This window comes from Centroberyx affinis, unplaced genomic scaffold (genome assembly GCF_046629955.1).
Source record: "Centroberyx affinis isolate AG114_WGS23_722 - 3 ecotype Tasmania unplaced genomic scaffold, CSIRO-AGI_Caff_v1 ptg002461l_1, whole genome shotgun sequence".
NCBI classification, from domain to species: domain Eukaryota; kingdom Metazoa; phylum Chordata; class Actinopteri; order Beryciformes; family Berycidae; genus Centroberyx; species Centroberyx affinis.
This window is the reverse complement of record NW_027280694.1, coordinates 111,497-125,245: the sequence shown is the minus strand read 5'-3', so window position 1 is coordinate 125,245 and position 13,749 is coordinate 111,497. Positions and strand designations below refer to the sequence as shown.

Here is a 13,749-nt window from a genome sequence, read left to right as displayed (position 1 = left end):
TTCTATAAAAGAAAAGTTTTAGTAGTGTGAAAGGACTGATATCTGCAACTGTGTACAGAACGCAGACTGAGAACATTTGTATGAACACCTGGACTTACCCATATCACATTGACTTTCCTCATCAGCATCATTGTAATCATGTTTAGTAGTTGCACCCTTCTTTTGCCTATCAGCAGGGGATTTTCTTGTGATCGAGTGTTGCTTCTCTCCATCTGAAAAAAATATGTTTTAGTACAATTACAATTTACAATTTCACATTTGGCAGACGCTTTTATCCAAAGCGACTTACACATGAGATTTGCATACAACACAAGCAAGTTTCTAGATAGGAGAGAACAACGAGAGTAAGTGCTATAGAGCTAAGTTCTGGTCCAACAGGACAAAGGTGCTACGAGACAGTGCAACAAGCTAAGTTCTGGTCCAACAGGACATAGGTGCTACGAGGGAGTGCTACAAGGCAGTGCTATGAGGTAATGCATATAGTGCATCAAATTTTTTTTATTTTTTTTATTTTTTTTATGAAAGGAGGTATTCGCTAAAGAGCTGGGTCTTTAGCCTTTTCTTAAGGATAGAGAGGGATTCTGCGGATCGAATGGAGTTTGGCAACTCGTTCCACCACTGGGGAACCACAGAAGAAGAGTCTGGCTAGAGACTTAGGGCCTTGCTGAGGTGGCAGCACCAGGCGCCGCTCCATGGCAGAGCGTAGTGAGCGAGAGGGAGCGTAGACCTGAATGAGGGAGTTCAGGTAGGTCGGAGCCGTTTTGGTTATTGTTTTGTAGGCGAGCATCAAGGACTTGAACTTGATGCGGGCAGCAACTGGGAGCCAGTGGAGGGATATGAATAGCAGAGTGACATGTGCTCTTTTGGGCTGGTTGAAGACCAGACGCGCCGCCGCGTTCTGGATCATCTGCAGAGGTTTGAAAGTACAGGCCGGGAGCCCTGCCAGTAAGGAGTTGCAGTAGTCAAGGCTGATATTACAAGAGCCTGTACCAGGAGTTGTGCTGCATGCTCAGACAGATAGGGTCTGATCTTCCTGATATTGTATAGAGCAAATCGGCATGACCGAGCAACAGAAGTCACATGCTCCTTGAAGGTTAGCTGGTCATCAATCATGACACCCAAGTTTCTGGCAGACTTTGTGGGTATGAGCTCAGTTGATTCGAGCTGGATACTGATTTGTTGTTGTATAGAGGGACTGGCTGGGATGACAAGGAGCTCAGTCTTTGACAAGTTAAGCTGAAGGTGGCGTTCCTTCATCCAAGCCGAGATGTCGGCGAGGCATGCCGATATCCGCACCGAGACTGTGGGGTCGTCTGGCGGGAACAACAGGAGGAGCTGGGTATCGTCAGCATATGAATGATAAGAGAAGCCATGTGAGCGGATCACTGCACCCAATGAGGTGGTGTATAATGAAAAGAGAAGGGGTCCAAGCACTGACCCTTGAGGTACCCCTGTGGACAAGTAGTGGGATTTAGACACTTCCCCTCTCCAAGACCCTCTGAAGGATCTCCCTGAGAGGCAGGACTCAAACCAGCAGAGGGTAGATCCTGAGAAGCCGAGCTCAGTGAGTGTGGAGAGGAGGATTTGGTGGTTCACCGTGTCAAAGGCGGCCGATAGGTCAAGTAGCAGTAGGACAGAGGACTGACCGGCAGCTCTAGCTGATCGCAGTGTTTCTACTACAGACAAGAGCGCAGTCTCGGTAGAGTGTCCGCGTTTGAAGCCAGACTGGTTGGGATCATACAGGCAGTAAAGTGTAAGTATTAAAATCTGAGAGGGTTTACAGTGAAAGAGTACTGAACTCTGTCTGAGATCATTTCTCGTGTTGACAATGCCTGGACTCACCCCCTTCATCATCACTGCAATCAACAGGGGGGCTTTCAGGGCTCTGTGGTTGCTCCCCTTCATCTATGAAAAAAAAAAAATTAGTGAAGTGAAAGCACTAATATCTCCATCTAAGAAAGATGACACTTGCACAGTGAAACAGTACTGAACTCAGACTGAGAACATTTCTTGTGTTGGTAATGGACTTACCCACATCACTTTCACTCCAAGCATTATCATCAGTCCTTCTTTTAGTAGCAGTCTTCTTTTGTCTCTCAACAGGTGATCCAGATCTCCATCTGATAAGAAAGCATAAGTTGTGCTGAAAAATCTGCACTCATTGTTTAGGAAGGTTACCTTTTAATAAAGATAACCTCTTACATAATTTGTTTTAGTCTCCTCTGCAATTTTTATAATTAAAACTGTAAGTTGAGCTCTCAGCCTTTTAACATGAATTTCTGAGTATAGAGATTTAAAAACTTCAATTTTAAGTGTGAGCTTAAATGCACTAATATGGAATTTCTTGTGTAAATATTATCACACATTACTTACCATCATTAACTTCCAGTGGTCTGTCTGCATTTGATGTCTGTCCCTCTTTGCGTCTTCTTGAGCCTGTGGTTACCTGAGCTACGTATGCTGCATGGCTCGCTTCACACTTCTTGTGGTGACTCCTTAAAATGTCCAAACGTCTTTTAAATCGCTCCATCCCCCTCTCCTCTCTCCTCTCTCAACTACCAGCTAAACACCAGCCACACCCTCCGCTGTTGAACTCTTCGCCTTGCGCATGGAGAGCTCTGATTGGCTGCTGCTGATGGGTCGTTAATTAGCGGAGGCCTCAGGTCTGCTTCTGCTGCTTCAGGACCACTCTGAAACTCTGTTAACCCTTTCAGTACTCTGCCTTTCTGAAGAAGGTTGACCCTAAAACATGAACATATTTTCTCACAATTCCTACAACTAGATAAAGTCAACTTAATTAATACAAGACATTTTGTGTATATTCATGAATATGAATAAAAATATAATATAAATGTATTTTTTCTTTTTTTCCACATTCAGTCTTGATCATAAAATTATCTCCATCATCATATTCAGGATTTTGACCCTTTAAATGCCAGATTGTATCTTCTTGAAATAAAATTTATCCTGTTATCATGAGAAAACAGAACAAACTTGACAATGTCAGAGGAGCAAGAGAAGGCCGCATCAGGCTGAAATAGCTTCAAGCTTTGCTGTTACAGATTATAACTGGTTTGACTGACTGGAGTTAATAAATTAAATTGAAAAATAAATTATCTTCTTATCTTGACAAAATGAAGGCAACATATTTTATTTATTTATTTATTTACCATAAAAACAGGTGTATAAGTGACTTTTATCTTTGAATAGTGGGTGGTAAAAGGCCATCTACACTTATGAAGTTTAATGTCCTATAAACAACTGTGTGAAGCATGCATGCGCATGCTCCAGCTGTGTCTGCAGCTAATGAAAGCAAATAGGCAACTCATGATCTGTTACTGCTATATGCTGTATGGATAAAAACAGGCAGGTTATCGGGTGCTGATTTGATGTGTTTTCAGTTTTTACAGACCAAACTGACCCAACCGACCAGTGACGTGCGGTCAGGGGAGGCAGAGCCTCACCTGTCATCATGGAAAGAAAAAAAACAAATAATGATAAAATAAATTAACCCTTTAACACCTATAATACAAATATGGCCGCCTGGATTTATTTTGATTATATGGCTATAGAATTGTCAATAAATGTGCAATGAGTGAGTGCTTCTACCCCTTTTTTAAGGGGGAAAAGAAAATACCTGAAATGGATTTTACAAGTTTATTGCTAGATTAGAGCACACAAATGACATGATCAAACAATTCCAAATGAAAAATGTGCAACTCTGAACTATATTACATATTTACAAAAAAGAAAGTGTCACTCCTGGCCTTTTCCCCCCTATTTTTCCCCATGTTTTATAACTAAGTTCCTAGCATTTTTTGGCTGTGGTAGTCTCTGAAGCAGTTTCTTTCCAGCTGCAGACAGAGCTCCACATCACACAGCTCACACTGCCCAGGGAAGCTCTCTGGGCCTCTTCCTGTCCATGGCTTGTGGGAACAGGGCAGTAACTTGCCACTAACGTGATCTAACTCATCTGTTACCTTTACTTTGGCGTGTAAAGCTGGGTGGCGATACCGCAAATGCTGCATCAAGTTAGATGTGTTTGACCCTTTAGAGGCAACTTTTTTTCCACTGGTTTTGCGGACGGGTGATCCGTCGTCTTGAATGACTCCTTGGTCATCCTTGGTGTATCTCCCACACTGCCGACTTCACTCTTTTCTTTGGTGGAAACAAAGCTTTGCTGCTTGGTCCTTCTGCCATTGCTAAGCTAATGTAGCGTAGCCTCCATGTCTCTTGATATGCTTGGTACTTGGAGCAGGTGCACCGCTGGTGTGACTTTGTTCTGTTCAGGTTGCGCCGAAAATAATGTAACAGCATAATGTTAATTTTTTGCGAGTGAGAACAGAAACACTCGGTGTAGTGAAGCCTTTGGGATTAAATAACCGTGATGTTTTAAAGCGCCATTAATAGTAAAATCGGTTAATCGCTGCATCCCTACCCACAGCACGTCACTGCAACCGACAACAGCAGATGTTGAAGCGCACACAGTATGAGCACAGATCAGAAGAATAAAAGATTCACTAACTTTGGTGTCTTTCCTCTGGATGGAACAGAGGATGATGTTTGTTTGACTCTGACTGACACAGAGTCTGAGGACAGTGAGCTTGGTGAGACTAACAGCACAGCGACAGCTAGTTTTTGGGAGTCAGAGAGCACACAGCTACACACTGTATTAAATATGTAAAGTTACTGTGTCCTTTTAAAAGGTTTAATGTAAAACTGAACCCGGTCTGAGTTAATATACCTATATGATGAGTGTTCCTCTTTTTTCAAGGATTGTTTTTCATGCTCTATGATTTGCACCTCATTCCTATATTCATACAACCACACAGCAACCACACACTCTGCACCAACAGACTTGGTGATCTTGGATAAAATAACTGACACTGTAACAAAATAACAGACAAAAGCAACAACAAACAGATAACCAGCATTTATGTCAAGCATGCAGGGTCCAAAAACAAGGTGGGCCTTCCACAGGCCCCTTGAACAGTGGGCCCAGGGTGACCGCCCCCTCTCCGGCGCATCCTGTCAACCCTTTCAGTTTTCTATCTTTCTGAAGCAAGTCGACTTAAATCATGAACAGATTTTCATACAAGTCCTAAAACTAGATAAAGTCAAATGAATTAATGTTAATTCTATGAACTATTAAGTTAAAACAGAATCAGAATAGAGAATAAAGGAGTTTGAACATGCCACACTGGGTGGTCTGACTATTTCAGAAACTGCTGATCTATTTGGATTTTCACACACAACCATCTACCTGAGTATCGTTGCTGACCATGTCCATACCAGTGTACCCATCTTCTGATGGCTACTTCCAGTTGGATAATGTGCCTCATCACAAATGTCAAATCATCTCAAACTGGTTTCTTGAAGGTGACAGTAAGTTCACCGTACTCCAGTGTTTAAGTTCAAGTTTATTGTCATGAGCATAAAGTACACTGTACCATAGGCAATGAAATAGAGTTTGCCCCAGCACTCTCTTAGCTCATAACATTAATAAATAAAAATACAATAATAACAATAAAAAATACAATATTTAATTAAGTCTAAGAATCAAAGAAAATCAGACCTCAGCCCTCCTTCTAGCTAAACTGTTGTTCAGGAGCCTTGTTGCCTCACAGTGACCAGGTGGCCAAGTGTATCTAATAAAGTGGTCAGAGAGTATAATATACATAATTTAAATAAGATGGAGAAAGAAAATACATCAGTACTTGAAAATGTACCTGAAAATTTCCAGACCAAAAGTTCATAGTTCATTGAATTAACATAAAAGAGTCTTCATCAGTACGTTGTCAATTTTGTAATTATTTGTTTGTTGTTTATCCAGCAAAGATGCATCTGCTGTTATATTATTATGTAGAAATAGTTGACATTGTGTTTTTTCTCATTTGTTTAAGGAATATAACTTCAATGTATTTATACAATGAAATTATATTGCACTATTAACTAGAGCTCAGCCATTTAAAAATAGCTCAGTTCATAAAGAAATAGGAAACTGTTTTATTTCTCAACTATAAATGTAACTACTTAAATTAATTCCTTCCCTATGGCAAAACTATCCATTCCATTTCTGTTTATGCCTCTGATCACAACACAGCAGTACAGGCTTTACTCTTTCATGATAATTTGGGTGTAATACCAGACTAATGCATTGAGGGCGCTAGTGAGCAAAAATAATTTGGGTGTAATACCAGACTAATGCATTGGGGGCGCTAGTGAGCATAAAGTGTGTGAAAATCCAGGTGTCCAAAACTCATTTTGACAGTGAAATTGGGACCTTTGTGAAAACAAGAGTATAGCATCTATATAGCCTCAGGAGGCTATTTAAGTGGAAGCAAAGTGAGGACCGGCCAAAATGTCCTCACTTCCCAAAAAAGACTTCACTTTGTTGGTTAAAAACTCATGCTGGTCTCTTTCTAACACACACTCTCTCTCTAACACACACACACACACTTTCTCTTTCTAACACACACACACACACTCTCTCTTTCTAACACACTCTCTCTAACACACACACACACTCTCTCTTTCTAACACACACACTCTCTCTCTCTAACACACACAATCTCTTTCTAACACACACTCCCTTACACACACACACTCTCTCTAACACACATACACTCTCTAACATACACACACACGCTCTCTTTCTAACACACACACTCTCTCTTTCTAACACTCTCTCTCTCTAACACACTCTCTCTTTCTAACACACACTCTCTAACACACACACACTCTCTCTAAAACACACACTCTCTAACACATACACACACACTCTCTTTCTAACACACACACTCTCTCTCTAACACACACACACACTCTCTCTAACACACACACACACACTCTCTAACACACACACACACTCTCTAACACACACTCTCTCTCTCTAACACACACACACTCTCTAACACGCACACACTCTCTAACACACACACACACTCTATTTCTAACACACACTCTCTCTTTCTAACACACACTCTCTAACACACACACACACTCTCTCTAACACACACACACACTCTCTAACACATACACACACTCTCTTTCTAACACACACTCTCTAACACACTCTCTCTCTAACACACACACACACTCTCTCTTTCTAACACACACACTCTCTCTCTCTAACACACACTCTCTTTCTAACACACACTCTCTAACACACACACACACTCTCTAACACATACACACACTCTCTCTTTCTAACACACACTCTCTCTCTAACACACACACTCTCTCTAACACACACACACACACTCTTTCTAACACTCTCTAACACACTCTCTCTCTAACACACACACACACTCTCTTTCTAACACACACACTCTAACACACACACACACTCTCTAACACGCACACACTCTCTAACACACACTCACTCTCTCTCTAACACACACACACACACACACACACACACTCGTTTATCTGGCCTCGTGAGGACAGTGGACAAAGTGGTGTCTGCTGGGGACCACCCTTTCTAAATGAGATACAGACATGGTTCCAAGTCAAAAAAATGTTTTTCAATTTTATATTTTCATGTATCACTTGAAATGTTAAGATTTCTCATTTTTAATTTTTCACTTATGGCATATGACATTTACCAACACGATGGGGACTTAAGGGGGGGGGGGGGGGGGCAACACTAGGTAGTTTGGACTCATTACTCCCCCAGCTGGTTGAGAAGCGTAATCATCTCTTAGCAGTGTGGTCATACTGTTGCTGTATGAACATCCCTGGGGAAAATCAATACATGTGAATTTGTTGACGGAGCCGGCGAATCACAAACCACCAACAAGGTAAAGTAGCATATGTTATACAATATTTATTATATTATATTTACTGTGACAGAAAACTACTACTACTGTGTCCATGGAAAATGAAGGTGCAAACAGCATATCCTGCTACTGTGATGTACTTGTTGATCAGTAACTGCCATAATTCTCTCAGGTGTATTTAACCACAGCTGTAAGGTTACACATAGGTTCAAAACTTCTGCTAACTGCTGCGTCGCAGAACTGCTGCAGTGCATTAAAGGAATAGTTCACCCTAGAAACAAAATTCAAGGAAGGAAGGGAGGAGGGAAGGAAGGAAGGAAGACAGGAAAGGAGGGAGGAAGGGAGGAGGGAAGGAAGGTGGGAAGGAGGGAAGGCAGGAGAGAAGAAAGTGGGTGAGTCCATAATGACTGAATTTTGTTTCTAGGGTGAACTATTCCTTGAACATGTATTTTTGTATGCATTTAACTGTGATATAAAAACAATTAGTTAAACCGACAACAAACAAAAAAATTCTCTGATATGTATAAAAACAAATGTGCACATTAACTACTGCTGTTAAATGAACTATTTACGCCTTGATTTTAGGAACCTTAATGCTTAATGCTCTCAGCTTCTGTTTTGCAGCTTGGAGTTTTTCCTTTGTCCACATCTTCCTCTTCTTTCTTGATGAATCTATAAAAAAATAAAATAAGATGAAATAAAGGTTGGTGGGGGTGATTCCTATAGATATGTGTGTGTGTGCCCAAAGACAGTCCTAAGGCTGCAGTTTTGCCTTTTTCATTCTGTCAACATCACATCCCTGGGCATCGATAAGAGGAATCGCTAAACTCAGAAAAATATGATGTTGATGGATTGAGCCAGTTCTCAACTTGAACTGGTTCTGGGTAAAAAAGTCATACTGTGTTTTCTAAGTTGTGTGTGAATTGAGTTTCATCAAACCCTAAAGTACCAGTAATTGTAGGAATAGTGGACATCCTGAAACCAACAATGTCTGTATGAGACTATAAAATAACCCACTGAAACAGGTTATTGTTCAAATACCTTTGCTTGGCTGTGATGAGGCATCAGACCCATGGTCCTCCTCTGCATGTGACCTCTTGATGGGTTTGGTCTTCTTCACAGGACTTGACCCTCCTTGAAAACATAAAGATGCAATGTTAGAAAAGCTCATTTAAAGCACTGCATCTTAGAAGACTTTTAAGGAAACCACATTTATATCATTCAAGTTTTTTCTCCAGGTATGATGAGGATATTAATTTGTGTATCTTGCATTGAATCAGAACGTGTCATTATATATAAACACAACAAAATTACAGAAACTGTCCCTGGTGCAGACAATGAATTAAAGTTGAGTTAAAAGTTAAATAGACAAGTTCGAGCACAGCTTAAAACCAATAAATGGCAGAATAAAAGTACTCTGATATTAAAAGAAAAGTTCATAATAAAAAAATATGAATTATGTATTGAAAGGAATGTTACACCCACTGAAACAGGTTATTGTTCAAATACCTTTGCTTGGCTGTGATGAGGCATCAGACCCATGGTCCTCCTCTGCATGTGACCTCTTGATGGGTTTGGTCTTCACAGGACTTGACCCTCCTTGAAAACAAAGAGACACAATGGTAGAAAAGTTCATTTAAAGTAGGGATCAACCGATTATCGGCGCCGATTTTCAACATTTTGACGCATATCTATATCGGCCTTTAATTTTAAATTTGACGGCCGATAGAAGAACAATTTAAAACTGGATTATTTTGGCTCTGCTCTGATGCAGCCGCGCCTCTCTCTGTTGTCACTGGCTGTCACTACTCTGTCTCCAACATTGTCCCACCCACAACACCATCTGATTGGTCACAAGCAGAGTCACGGTAACAGCCAATCAGCAGTGTGCATGCACAGCAGAGCAACACAGCAGCGGCATCTCACATGTCCCAGAGAGAGCGGTCCGAAGTAGATGCCTCGAAGGTAAGTTAAGTCACCTGAAATTGTAATAAACAGTCCACAATCCTCCTCTACAACTACTAGTAACATTTCTATGAGCCTATTAACGTTATAAACATAAGCTGCAACTTTGCTCGCTCACAGCCCTGCCTCCGTAGGCTAATAGTAGAATGTGTGAGTGATAAAGTAAAAAACCTAATGAACTCAATTCAGCTCAGTTTTACTGCAAAGACGTCAAGCACGTTGAGGCACGTTGTTGTAAAGGCTTTTAGCGTAGCATTAGTTAGTTAGTTAGTTAGTTAGTTAGTTTTCCTTCTCTGTCTCTAGACGCTCAGCTGTGTGTGTGCGTGTGCGTGAGATGAGCGAGGGGTAACGCCACAAGAGCGGAGAAATGCATCATAATAAACAATGAAGCATAGCGTTAGCCCACGTTAGCTTTTCCTTCTCTGTCTCTAGACGCTCAGCTATGTCCGTGTGTGTGTCGTTAAGCCACGCGAGAAGCTGCAGAAACTGACAGCAAAGTAACGTTACTGTCTGTCTGAGAGAAAACTGTAGGGCAGTAACATAATGTAGGCAAATAACTGCATCATAAAGTCTACATGAACTGCATGGTGTTCAGGGATAAACAGTCTCCTATTTCTACTGTACTATTTTTTCAGCTATAGTTACACTAATTGTTAGTAATGTAGCAGCCTAGTTTTGAATGGCAGGGTCCCTGCTATCACATATTTATAACATTTTAACATTATACAACATTATAACATTTACATAATACAAATCAACAACTTCCCAAATGCTGTTTTAATTTAAACATGATGAGTTGAGCATATGATGCATGTGGCCCCACGTTTAACTCTCTCTCTTTTTTTTTAAACCCTTATTGCAGATGGAGAGACCGAATACCAAAAGTGCTGTGTGGAATTATTTCAGCCAACCAACAGCAGGAAAGGCAGTGTGTAACAAATGCAAATGCAAATAATCTGGTGCTGCTCAACTGGGACTACTGATTTATTTTAGACTCAGATTTGTGTGTAAATTTTGTTTAACTCAGTTTTTATTTACTTTATAAACATCAGGGAGCTATTTATTTATTTAAATTTTCAGTTAACTTTATAAGAGATGCTGCTGGGAACTCTGCAATTTTTGTTAAAAAAATTAAAACTATGGTGTGAAAGAAAAAAAGCCAATAAACGTATTAAAAAGCTGCTTAATAAACGCATGCTGGAAGGCATTTAAACAAAGTTAAGTGAAGTTTGTATTATTTAAAATTTTGACACCAATATTTTCCCTTTTACTGGAAATGAATATCGGCTCTATATCGGTAATCAGCCTCTGTGAAACAGGTTATTGTTGAAGGAATAGTTCACTCAAATAATCAGTTACTATGGATTCACCCTCATGCTAATGAGAAATCAGGTGTAGTTTTTTATTCTTCAAATGGTGCCGTGGGGAGAACATCCCTCAGCATTTATCCATATAAAGGGCTGAGACCAATCATAAACCAACCATGTCTCTCGAACTCCTCCGATGGGGGAATCTTGGCGTGCTGGGGCTTCATCTCCATGTACTCGGACTCTGGCTTCATCTCCATGTACTTGGGCTGGGGCTTCATCCTGTTGTACTTATGCAGGTTGGACATCGAGCCCAGGGAGGAGCGCTGGCTGCCCACACTGAAGCTGCTCGCCGTCAAAATGCGTCTCTTAGGAGGAGGCACATCCTCTCTCATCTCATTGCTGGTTTCCTTCTCGTACTTCTTCCTGTGACGGGCACGCCAATAGCAGAAGAGGACGATGGCAATAATGATGAGGATCAGTAGTACAGCAATTATGGCTCCTGCGATGATGCGTCCAGTGTTGGGAGGTGGTGTCACATTGAGATACAGTACACATTGCTCAGTGCCAACGCGGTTTCTGACAGTGCAGAGATAGGTGCCAGATGCACTGGTAGATGCGTCCCTCACGTTAAGGGTGCCTCCCACAGGATCCATCGCAGCAGAGGCGGGCAGCAGCTTGTTGTCACTGGTCCTCTCCCAGCTGTATTGCAGGGTGTTGGTGCTTTCCATAGATAAGCACTTCAGCACAATGTCTTTGCCCTCGTGTGTGGGGCCTTCGGCATAGCACCTGGGCTTGGATGGTTTCAGCATGACTTTCAGCAGAAACCTCCTGCTGTCGACACCAGGAACCTTCTTCACCCTAACGTGGTAGGTGCCCGAGTCCGACAATTTCAGCTCTGTCAGATTGATGGAGGCGTCGCCGTGCTTGGGAAAAGCAGAGCTGAAATGGATTCGACCCTTCATGGGGGCATAATAGTCTTCATAGGCCCTGTCACCCGCGTACAGGATCAATATGTTGTCCTCTTTCTGTCTGTCAGAGGCCAGAAGGTTCCATTCAATAAACAGTGGCCCAGAATCTTCAGGAGCCAGACTGAACTGGCAATCCAGCTTCACACTCTGACCGCAGGCCTTCTCTATGGATGTCGGCCCTGTAGTTGTAATCTCCAGACCAGAGGCCAAACCTGCAAAGAGGCTTAACAGTACACAGCAGAACCGGCCTATCGAAAGATCCATTCCTGATCCTATTCCACCACTTCTTCTGCAAAACATTTTCTGGGAAAAAAAAGGTTCGGAGATATCAGAGAGAAGCAGTCAGAAAGATCATTCATAGTTTTCAGTGACGACCCACTCAGTCGGAGGGCATCGGTTAAACAACATGAACAGAAACTGTACAGAGCAATAAAGGCTGTTAATTTCCCCATTTATCAACCCAAGAATACTTTGACTGTTTTTCCCCCCACTGAAAACAGTCCCTGTCTGGAGAGTCCCTCGTCTGAAAAAAGCCCAGATAAAAGCTTTAAAAGTGCAGTTGTCATTTGGGAGGTGAAGACAGGGTTTTCCCTATCATTATAACCATAGATATTAGGGGTGTCAACGTTTACAATTTTTTCTACACATACATGTGGCTGTTAAACATTACTGTTAATACAACCCTCATTTATACAAACTCTTTATCTTGTCTTTCTCACCTGTGCATTCAAAGCCATCAACATTGGTTGCAAAACCTGGGCCATCATCCTGCAAGTACAAATGACAGTCAAAAAAAACCTTCAAGGTCCAACATTAGAAAATTCATGGTTCAGTCTGATAAAATATAGTGATGCTGTGCATAATTTGCAGACCACAATGGTCGGATTTATAATTTATAATATTATATTTTTATTATATTATCTAAAATCTGATGCAGTTGAAGTGCGCTACAGCATGAAAAAGTGGTGAAAGAAATGCGACAGGCTCGCTTCCCCTGCTGTGGTCCGTTTAGTCAGTCTGACTCGCTGCTAATTGAATGGTTTTTAAATGGAAACTGCAGCATGACACAATAAAACATTTTATTCTTTCATATTAAACCAAAGACGTGGATTGCCTGCTAACGCTCATTTCCACACTCGACTTTTCAGCACATGCATTAGCTAAAACGCTTGCTAGCTAAGGCTAGGTTAGCTAAACATTTTGGTGAAGCTACAACGTCGCTGCGACACATGTTGCGACACATATGCGAACCTACAGTATGTAATGTTATTCAAGTAAGACATATTTAACAGCACAATATTATATTTGAAGTCTGGAACAAGAACTCAGCACTTACCATCTCCTCCGCAGTTGAAGAGCCAACGCCACACTGCCAGCTCGTCATTTCACAGGTGTGTGTGTGTGAAGCAGACGGAGCGCGAGCTTGGACTCTGGAGACCAGCGCATATTGGGGCGAGCGACTATGACTTTGAACGGGGAGAGAGAGCGCAGACGCTAGTTTTTATAGGCGGGGTGGGGCGACACGGGGGTGACTAATGGTGGCCCGTAACGTCAGCTGCCCGGTTAAAAAAAAAGTGGTCTGGGGGTTTAGTTCATAGACATAGGCCTAATAAATTTATTATATTATTATTTATTATGTCTATGGTTTAGTTACTCTTTAAAGCAAGTTCACTTGGCCTAAGGCAGGTTATTTGGGTTGAACGCTGATGTCATCATCATATGCAA

General features: G+C 41.5%; 1 pseudogene; it reads right to left on the bottom strand.

The window, feature by feature from the left end:
• Positions 1–8,814: 8,814 nt before the first annotated feature.
• LOC139656362 (coxsackievirus and adenovirus receptor homolog pseudogene) lies at positions 8,815–12,288 on the bottom strand (annotated as a pseudogene).
• Between the last annotated feature and the right edge of the window lie 1,461 nt (positions 12,289–13,749).